General features: G+C 44.2%; 1 pseudogene; it reads right to left on the reverse strand.

Annotated features, from left to right (window-relative positions):
- Positions 1–2,741: 2,741 nt before the first annotated feature.
- Positions 2,742–8,087, reverse strand: LOC148899640 (uncharacterized; annotated as a pseudogene).
- Positions 8,088–10,586: the final 2,499 nt, after the last annotated feature.

Raw genomic sequence — 10,586 nt, forward strand, 5'->3', positions numbered from 1 at the left:
CTCTGCTATGATAGGTCCCAGCTCTCAGGTTGGGGGGAGCAGAGTACTACTCCCTGCAGCCCCACGGATAGTTCCTATTGTTCTGACTAACAAAAAAAAGACTTTATCAACATCGCAGGGATAATACAAGTGGGCCTCAATCGGCAGTACATTTGCACCTAAAAGCTAGCAACCACTCATTTGACGACAATGAGGTTAAAATCTTAGCGAAAGAACATAGATGGTTTGAAAGGGGGGTAAAACAAGCGATTCTTATAAAACAACAAAATCCTTCATTAAACCGGTCTGGTGGGGTGAGGTTACATTTGGATCGTTCATACAATAGCCTGCTTAGGCAAAACAGATTAGGCAACATTCGTAATGCTGATGAGGTGATACCGGTGGGAGTGGGGGAAATGGGCCAGTCGTTAGTCAGGAATGTAGGAACAATCAGTGGGGCCACAGGGAGTGGTCCTCTGCTCCCCCCAACCTGAGAGTAGGGACCTATCATAGCTGTGTCCGGCGCCGCTATGGCTGGACATTAGGGATATATAAATAGGGCCGATACGATCAGTCAGACTTTAGTTCGCTGACGAAGCCTCTTGGATAGGAGGCGAAACGTCCGAAACCTTCAAATTTGTACAGATGACGGCTGAAGAAACCTTCTCATCGAAGCTCCTCTGCAACTTCAACTAACTGTGCCATCCAGTGTTAAAATGATTTCATTACAAGTCCAACTGAAATGAATGGAGTCCAAGTGAAATAAATCGATGTATTAATAACGAACCTCCGTTGTTTACTAACCCTTGGCGGGATGGATTAAAATGACCAACCGACCCGCAGGCCGTAATATGCCCACCTCTGGTTTAACCTCACAAAGGTCGAAGGGGTACTGGAGACAATCATATTACAGGGATGCAAACAAACGTAGTTAAACAGCAATTTAAAACAGTTCGTTTTTCTTTAGAGGGTTTAACTTTCGTCGTCTGCCATCTTACCTTACCGATATAGCCATAATCACCTTGCATTGTATTCCAAAGTCGTGATAGAGAATATCTCGGGCTTTTCCGTCATCCTCAGGAAACTGCTATAGATAGAATGATTTTATGTACACATCCTTAAACATTTGATGTTACTTTAAATTTCTACTCTTTTGTATTTCTTTAGTTTAGTCTGAGTTGTTACTTTAAATATCTCTAGTTTAGTCTGATTGTGAACTCCCACTTTTGTGTCTAGTAGGCTCTAGTAGGCTCTAGTAGGCTGATAGGCTCTTTTGAAATGATGGCATTCCCACTGTATAAGTATCTCAGATAAGGGAGGGGCGATCTCTCTCTTGCCTCTCTCCCTCAAAGGAGTAACATGTTTTTACACTATACCAAAGATTAAATAATCATTTTGTTTCTATTTTGGTTCCTGCTTCATTTTGTTATTCAAACAAGTGATTACTCTTCAATTACAAAGTCCGATCTATTATTGCCAAAAGAGATAATCAAATAATCATTTACCCATGGTGCATTGCAGTATTCACATCGAACATGGCGGATAGTTGCAATATGAAGTGTGAGATCAGCAGTAAAACTAAAAAAGACATTAAAAACAGGCAGCAAACAAACATATTCTCATGTTTTAGAACCAAATAAATACGTCTGTGGACGGTATATTTGTTGCAGAAAACTGCTGTTAATGATTCGAATTCAGTGGATAATGGGAATGATTCGAAATCAGAAGAAAATTTGGATAGTGCAACATTGCCACCATCAGAGAAACATGAAAACTGACAAACAGCTATGGATTATTTTGATGAAGAAAATGAACCTATGACGAACGTTGGTGATAATGACAATAGTTATATGCAAAAATTTGGATCGGATTTGCCTTTATTAGGCTGTGCTGATGACCATTTTGTGTTTGGGAGGCTATTACTGAAAGGGACATAAGTCTTCTTGTGCCGCTCCCGAGCCCGGATAAGTACAGAGGGTTGTGTCAGGAAGGGCATCCGACGTAAAAGCTGGGCCAAAACAAACATGCGTATCATACCTCTGAAGATGGAGGTCACTGATTCGCTGTGGCGACCCCTTGAAGGGAAAAGCCGAAAGGAAAAGAAGAAGAGTTTCGCAGTGGAGACATTTACATTTCACAGCAGCAAAGTAATGAAAGGAAGATGAAAAGAATAAAAGTAGAAAAACAAAATACTCGAGCTGCTGGAAAGGCAGCCACTCACGGCGCTGTCTTGAAGTCAAAAGAACAAAAAAAACCAAAAAACTAAATAACAAATAATAGGACAACACAAAGACACATTCTTAAGCACTTTCTCTACCCTCTTTGTTACATGAAGTTTACATGTTTGTTTATTTTATGTACAAATAAAATGTAGCCACAAGGGGACACAAGCCAGTGTCTTATTGTGCGCGTCCCAAGCCCGGATAAATACAGAGGGTTGTGTCAGGAAGCGCATCTGATGTTAATGTTTTGCAAAAAAAACAAAGAGTATGTGAATCAAACATCTCAATCTCATATCGGATCAGTCGTTAACAACGACCACAATTGGCACTGTTGACCTTCAGGGTCCCGGTTTTATACTTGCACAAAAATGTGCACGTATAAAAATACACATTGTATTGAGTCGACATAAGGTGGCTGTGCTATTTACAATGCATGAGTCCAGGTTTTTCACACGTGTTTATTAAGAAGCCTGATAGCAGTCCTTAGGAACGAGCGGCGGTACCTCCCCTTCTTGCAGCACGGGTGTAACAGTCTCTGGCTTAAGGGTTTTGATGGCACCAGTCCACGAAATCCTCGGTCAGTCCCCTGTACTCCTGATCATCTCCATCTGTAATGAGGCCGACAATAGCAGAGTCATGAGAGAACTTCCGAAGGTGGAAGGTTGGAGTATAGTTGAAAAAAAACTAAAGTAAAAAAAACTAATACATGGTAATGTATTGTGATCTGATCTGATCTAATCTAATCTAATCTAATCTAATCTAATCTAATCTAATCTAATCTAATCTAATCTAATTGTCGTGTGGCGAGACAGCAAGCAGGTGGAAAGATGATAAAAGTTGCAGACAGATGCAGGAAGGGTATTGTGAGTTCTCTTTATTTGAAGTTGTGGTTGATATCAGTTTTCAGCAGACCACAGGTAACACTGCTCTCCAGGTTGTCCTTTGTCCCTCTTCTTCCTCCTCGAAGTGACTGGCTCAGTCTGGTTTTAAAAGGTGCTTCACCTGAGCTTCTGGCCAATCAGGTCCCAGCGGCAATTGGCCATTCGAGCTACCCAGTGCTGTCAGGGTGGAGAGCAGTGTTACCTGTGGTCTGCTGAAAACTGATATCAACCACAACTTCAAATAAAGAGAACTCACAATACCCTTCCTGCATCTGTCTGCAACTTTTATCATCTTTCCACCTGCTTGCTGTCTCGCCACACGACAATTAGATTAGATTAGATTAGATTAGATCAGATCAGATCACAATACATTACCATGTATTAGTTTTTTTTACTTTAGTTTTTTTTCAACTATACTCCAACCTTCCACCTTCGGAAGTTCTCTCATGACTCTGCTATTGTCGGCCTCATTACAGATGGAGATGATCAGGAGTACAGGGGACTGACCGAGGATTTCGTGGACTGGTGCCATCAAAACCAGCACCAGAAAAACCAAGGAGCTGGTTGTGGATACCTGCAGGAAACAATCCTGACCTGCACCTTAAAACAACCAGGGTACGGACATAAAAGGGGTGATCTCCGACAAGTACCTGGGTGTTATTCTCAATAATAAACTGAACTGGAGTACAAATACGGATGCCCTAATCAAAAAGAGACAGAGACTTTCTACTCAGGAAACTGAGGTCTTTTGGAGTTCCGGGGTCACTCCTAAAGACCTTCTACGATTCAGTGGTCGCTTACGCCACCCACTATGGAATTGTCGGCTGGTCAGGCATTATCATTGCCTGGGACAGAAAAAGACTTGAGCGCCTGGTTCAGAGGGCCAGTTCTGTCCTGGGCTGCTGCCTGGACTATTTGGAGGAGGTGGGGAACAGATGGACGCTAGCTAAACTAAAAGCGATGATGGACAGCCCCTCCCACCCCCTCCTGCCCATCCTGACAACTCTGGGGAGAAATGTGCACCTTTCTCCCATCCAAAATCCAGAAAACACAAAATTATTTAACATTTCTTTTGGCATCATGACATCATTCACACCCTCTCCTCAGAGTTCAGATATTCTTGTCAAATAATCAGCAATAACATTTGTTGTCATGGCAGAGAATGTCATATGTGACAGGTCCTATTCTCCTAGTCACAGCGTATGGGCCCTGCCACTTTGCCAGTAGCTTACTTGGTCCCGTAGGTAACATTAACACCTTCTGTCCAGGTTGCCCATCTCTCCCTGATAAATTGTTGCTGTTATTCTTGCTGGAGATTCTCTTCCAACTTCTGACGTTCTACATCTTCCGTTTCTTTCTGGAATTATAGGTTCAGAAACCATAGGAATTGCAGCTTGTCTTGGATGATGAAACTGTGGAGGTTGGGCATGTTAGGTAACCCAACTTGGGAGTTTCTTGTGCGGGAGGAAGGTGTGTTGGCCTGGATGTTCGGGAGTCAGCGTTTTGGGGCTGTGGTTTTAGAGGAGGATAATGTTGACGAGATAGACTGTCAAATGTCCATTCTTGCTTGTTGTGGTGCATCTGATCTCTTGATCTGTTCAATCAACATCACCTCTTGTCTGAGTCTTATGCTTCACCGCTGGTTCTATCTCACTCTGCTCAGTTCCATCCTTGGCTTGGCAACTGTCAGACGCCTCATGGAAAAGAAGAACGGCATCTTCTTGGGGCAACTCAAGCTTCTGGTTTCCTTGATCCCCTTCAGCACTCTTCAGTCCAGTTTGGTTGGCCCGTGCTACACAACTTCTTACTCGTCCCACCTTCTTCCTCTCTGCTTCCTCTCATCCTTCCCCACTTCAGCAAGGCCTAACGATCCCACCTTCTTCATGCAGGGTGAAACGATCCCACCACTGCCACCAATATGTCGTGCGGCGAGACAGCAAGCAGGTGGAAAGATGATAAAAGTTGCAGCCAGATGCAGGAAGGGTATTGTGAGTTCTCTTTATTTGAAGTTGTGGTTGATATCAGTTTTCAGCAGACCACAGGTAACACTGCTCTCCAGGTTGTCCTTTGTCCCTCTTCTTCCTCCTCGAAGTGACTGGCTCAGTCTGGTTTTAAAGGTGCTTCACCTGAGCTTCTGGCCAATCAGGTCCCAGCGGCAATTGGCCATTCCCAGGTGGTTGCAATCACCTTCTCAGAGTCAATTAGTGGTCGCCCAACTCTACTGTTTTGGATGGGGAGAAATGTGCACCTTTCTCCCATCCAAAATCCATAAAACACAAAATACCCTTCCTGCAATACCTTCCACAACCAACATCTGCCCTCCCAACCGTTGCCACACCCTCAGCCGCCACTCTGCCTCCTGGTTCCTGCCTGTCTGTCACAACTGCGCAGGTGAGGAACCAACTGAGGAGGATGCAGGTGAGGAAGGCAGCAGGTCCGGATGACATCAGTTCCCGACTCCTCAAGACCTGCTCCGACCAGCTGTGTGACATTGTCCAGCACTTGTTCAACCTGAGCCTGAAGCTGGGCAGAGTTCCACAGCTGTGGAAAACGTCATGCCTGGTCCCAGTGCCCAAGATTGCCAACCCCAAAGAGCTCATCAGCTACAGAGCGGTGGCGCTGACGTCTCACCTGATGAAGACGCTGGAGAGACTCGTCCTCGCCCACCTGCGACCGCTGGCAAGCTCATCGCTGGACCCGCTGCAGTTTGCCTACCAGCCCAGCATCGGTGTGGAGGATGCCATCATCTACCTCCTCCATACGGCGTTGCTGCACCTGGAGAATGCTGGGAGCACGGTGAGGATCACATTCTTCGATTTCTCCAGTGCCTTCAACACCATCCAGCCAAGTCTACTGGGGGAAAAGCTGCAGCATGCCGGAGTCGACCATCACCTCACATCCTGGATTACAGACTACCTCACAAACAGGCCACAGTACGTGAGGGTAAAGAACTGTGAGTCGGACAGGCTTCTCTGCAGCACCGGAGCGCCGCAGGGAACAGTCCTGGCTCCATTCCTCTTCACCCTCTACACCTCGGACTTCAACTACAACACCCCAACCTGCCACCTTCAGAAGTTCTCTGACGACTCAGCTATTGTCGGCCTCATTACAGAGGGAGACGATAGGGAGTACAGGGGACTGACAAAGGACTTTGTGGACTGGTGCCAGCAGAATCACCTCCAGATCAACACCGGCAAAACCAAGGAGCTGGTGGTGGATTTCTGCAGGAAACAATCGTCACCTGCACCATTGAACATCCAGGGTTCGGACATTGAGAGGGTGACCTCCTACAAGTACCTGGGTGTTACTCTCAACAATAAACTGGACTGGACAACAAACACGGATGCCCTAATCAAAAAGGGACAGAGTCGCCTCTTCCTCCTCAGGAAACTGAGGTCTTTTGGAGTTCAGGGGTCACTCCTAAAGACTTTCTATGACTCTGTGGTGGCATCAGCCATCCACTATGGCATTGTCTGCTGGTCAGGCAGCATCACCACCCGGGACAGAAAAAGACTGGAGCGCTTTGTCAAGCGGGCCAGTTCTGTCGTGGGCTGCTCGCTGGACTCTCTAGAGGAGGTGGGCAACAGACGGACGCTAGCTAAACTAAAAGCTATGACGGACAGCCCCTCCCACCCCCTCCTGCCCATCCTGACAACTCTGGGTAGCTCCTTTAGCCAGAGACTATTACACCCGCGCTGCAAGAAGGAGAGGTACCGCCGCTCGTTCCTACCGACTGCTGTCAGGCTTCACAATTCCCAATGATCACATGTGAAAAAAAAACAAAAAAAAAAAAAACTGGACACTTGTAAATATGGGTTGTTGCAATATATCTAAATGCATTTCTTGATTCTGCACTATGTACAGTCTTGTTTATAGAACGGTTTTTGCACATCTACATTTGCACAGTATACAGTTGACATTTTTATTTTGTTATGCTTAGAATATCTTGTTTTCTATCCTTTCACTCCCACCCCAACCCCATCCCTCTTCAATTGCTGCTGTGGACTGCAAATTTCCCCATTGCGGGACAAATAAAGGTATTCTGATTCTGATTCTGATTCTGCATCTGCCTGAGTGAACTTTTATCAACTTTCCACCTGCTTGCTGTCTCGCCGCACGACAATTGGTGGCAGCGGTGGGATAATCATGACTGTCACCATGAACACAAGTAATATTTACAACTTGATCATAATTGAGCATGTCATTACTGACTAAACTCCCTCTGACTAATGTTTGATTGCTGCCTGTGTCAGCCAGTGCTTTTACCACTTTCCCATTTACTGTAACAGATGTTGTATGTCTATGTTTGCAATAATTTCCATTTGGACAGCTTTCCTGCCCAGCTTTAGGAACTGAACAAAATTCTACGGCTCTGGGTTGGCATACAGGACACACGGAAGCCTTGTGGCCACGTTGCTGACAATTAAAACAAATAAAGTCACCTTTTGGTTGAAACTTTCCAGACTGTCTCCGAGCCCCATTGTCAGCTTTACCCAAGTCTGCATGTTGAATGGTTTGAGGGCTCTCGTATTTCAGCTTTGCAGATGGTCCCTTTTTCCTGTACGACTCCCAGTGTGCTGCTACGTAGCGCTCAGCCAACTCCGCTGCTTCTTCTCCAGTCTTAGGCTTGTGCTCCTTTACCCAGATGTGGACCTCAGGTTGAAGAACTCTCAGATACTGCTCCAGAATGACGACTTCTCCAATCTGATCCTTGCTGCGGTGATCAGGGCGCATCCACCTCCTGTAAAGTCCTTTCAGTCGATTATAACTTTCTGTGACAGTCTCTCCTGTTGGAACAATCGTACTGCGAAACCTCTGTCGATAGGTTTCTTCAGTAACGTTGTACAGTAAAGTCTCGTTATATCGATATTCAAGGGAGTCCGAAAAAATATCGATATAACCGGGACTATCGATATATCCGATATCGATATAACGAGACTTTACTGTATTTGATTAATACTGCTGCTTTAATGGCTTCGTAGGACTCAGCCTGCTCTTCATCCATGCCAGCATATATGCCTCAAGTGACTTTCCAGTCAGCAAGGTCACTACTCGTGCAGCCCACTCTTTATAATTCCACCCCCAGGTTTTAGCTATTCTTTCAAACCTGACGAAAAAACTTTCTGCATCCTCACCCTCTCTCAGTTCTGGAATTCTCGGTTCAGAAACCATGGGAACTGTAGCTTGTCTTGGATGAGGAAAATGTGGGCTCGGAGACAGTCTGGAAAGTTTCAACCAAAAGGTGACTTTATTTGTTTTAATTGTCAGCAACGTGGCCACAAGGCTTCCGTGTGTCCTGTACGCCAACCCGTAATCTAATCTAATCTAATCTAATCTAATCTAATCTAATCTAATCTAATCTAATCTAATCTAATCTAATCTAATCTAATCCAAACCAAACTAATGCAATGCAATGCAATGCAATGCAATTTAATTTAATTTAATTTAATTTAATTTAATTTAATTTAATTTAATTTAATTTAATTTAATTTAATTTAATTTAATTTAATCTACAGTGGAACCGGGGAAAGACAGATCAGACCCAGAAAGTTACCCACAAATCAGACCTGTAATCAATTTTCTTTTAAATAATGGCAAACGGGCGGCCCGGTAGTCGAGTGGTTAGCACACCGGCTTCACAGTGCAGAGGTCGCCGGTTCGCGTCCCGGTCCGGCCTCCCTGTGTGGAGTTTGCATGTTCTCCCCGGACCCGCGTGGGTTTTCTCCGGGTCCTCCGGTTTCCTCCCACACTCCAAAAACATGTATGGCAGGCAGATTGACCACTCCAAATTGTCCCTAGGTGTGAGTGTGAGAGTGACTGTTGTATGTCTTTGTGTGCCCTGCGATTGGCTGGCAACCAATTCAGGGTGTCCCCCGCCTCGTGCCCGAAGACAGCTGAGATAGGCTCCAGCAACCCCCGCGACCCTAATGAGGAATAAGCGGTACGGAAAATGAGATGAGATGAGATAATGGCAAACGCGGTCAATGAAATACAATTTGGTCATTCGAGATTGGAAATTATTTTTCCAAATGGGTTTTTATGTTAGGACCATGCCCTGAAAAGACTGAGTACTTTTCTGTACAAACCCACAAAACCAGAGCATTCCCCACCCAGAAAGACAAAACCCAACGATTATTTTAATTTATTCTCAAACATTCGCACATTTGATAATTACTGGGTTTATGCGCTATCGAACAGCTTTTGGGCAATTGAGTCTGCTTTACTTGTTTTGACCACTGGATGGTGGTCAAGTCTTACATGAGCTCACAATCCATTGCACAGTGGTGGGTGAATACCATCTTGAAATTTTGCCGAAGTTTTCCCAACATGTCAGCACTCATCAGAGCCCGTACATATTTCCACGACCTGAAGTCACTTGAGGTGGAGGAAATTATACGCGCCTGCAAAGGGGAACAGATGTGCAATTAAGGGATTGTATTTAACACATTGTTGCTGCCTTAAACAATAAAAATAATTACACTGAGATATTTGTTTAAGTTCCCATCAACACAAGTATAAATATGAGCATAAATATGAGAAAAACGCTCAAGTGCATATGTTTTTTAAATAAAATATATGTAATTTCATTAAGATGAAAAAAATCTGACTGGTCAACGGCACATAGCATTTAAAATGTGTGAACATTTCTTGTTATCAATTCAATGACAACAATCCTGTAGTACAAAGTGGAAATACATTACTTAAATTTGACTTACTTTCAGTTGCTATGAAAACTTGTTTATATTTTTGACCAAGTTCATTTTAAATGACAACCGACATCACATTTTTGTTTCCTAACTGACATCAGAAAAACGTTTTATAGCATCTAAAATACCCAAAACACGCAGTATGATATTTTTAGTCAAATGCAAAACACCAATAAAAATGACTTAAAGTGTCCAAAAACTACTTCATATTGAACCCTGAAGTGGCGAGTTTCAGAAGGTCCCGCCCCCTTGTTCATGGCGTCACCCCAAGACGTCTTGCCTTGCTGGAGAATCAAAACAATGGGTTCAGATTCGGAGAATATGCTTTCTTGTTACTCATCCAGTTCTGAATATGATTCAAATAGTTCTGAAGAGGAAAGCATACATGTTTACAATCGATTAAAGAATTTATTCCGTGCCATTTTGAGGCAATAGGGGGGTGGGGTGGGAATGTAGCATTAAAAAAGAGGCAGAAAATGGCGACAAAGATCCGTGTAAGGAATTAATCAGCCCGTTTCCACAGGCTGATTAATTCCTTACACGGAGCTTTGTCGCCCTCTTCTGCCTCTTTTTGGTGCAACACAAAGTTTTCAGACAAAACAAGTGCAGCAAAATGCATTGACGTGATGGAAGGACTGCTACAATGTGTCCTTTTTCGGTCAGGGGCGTTCCTTCAGTGACGTAGGGTGAGGACTCGTCACCAACTCAAAAACAACACTTCCGGAATATTCAGCGCGAGTCTTAAAACGTAAAATATAGTTACATGCGGTGGAATCTTTGTAAAATACGCTCAGCAG

The sequence above is a fragment of the Hippocampus bargibanti genome, linkage group LG04, assembly GCF_051943395.1.
Source record: "Hippocampus bargibanti isolate YZ-2025 linkage group LG04, ASM5194339v1, whole genome shotgun sequence".
NCBI classification, from domain to species: domain Eukaryota; kingdom Metazoa; phylum Chordata; class Actinopteri; order Syngnathiformes; family Syngnathidae; genus Hippocampus; species Hippocampus bargibanti.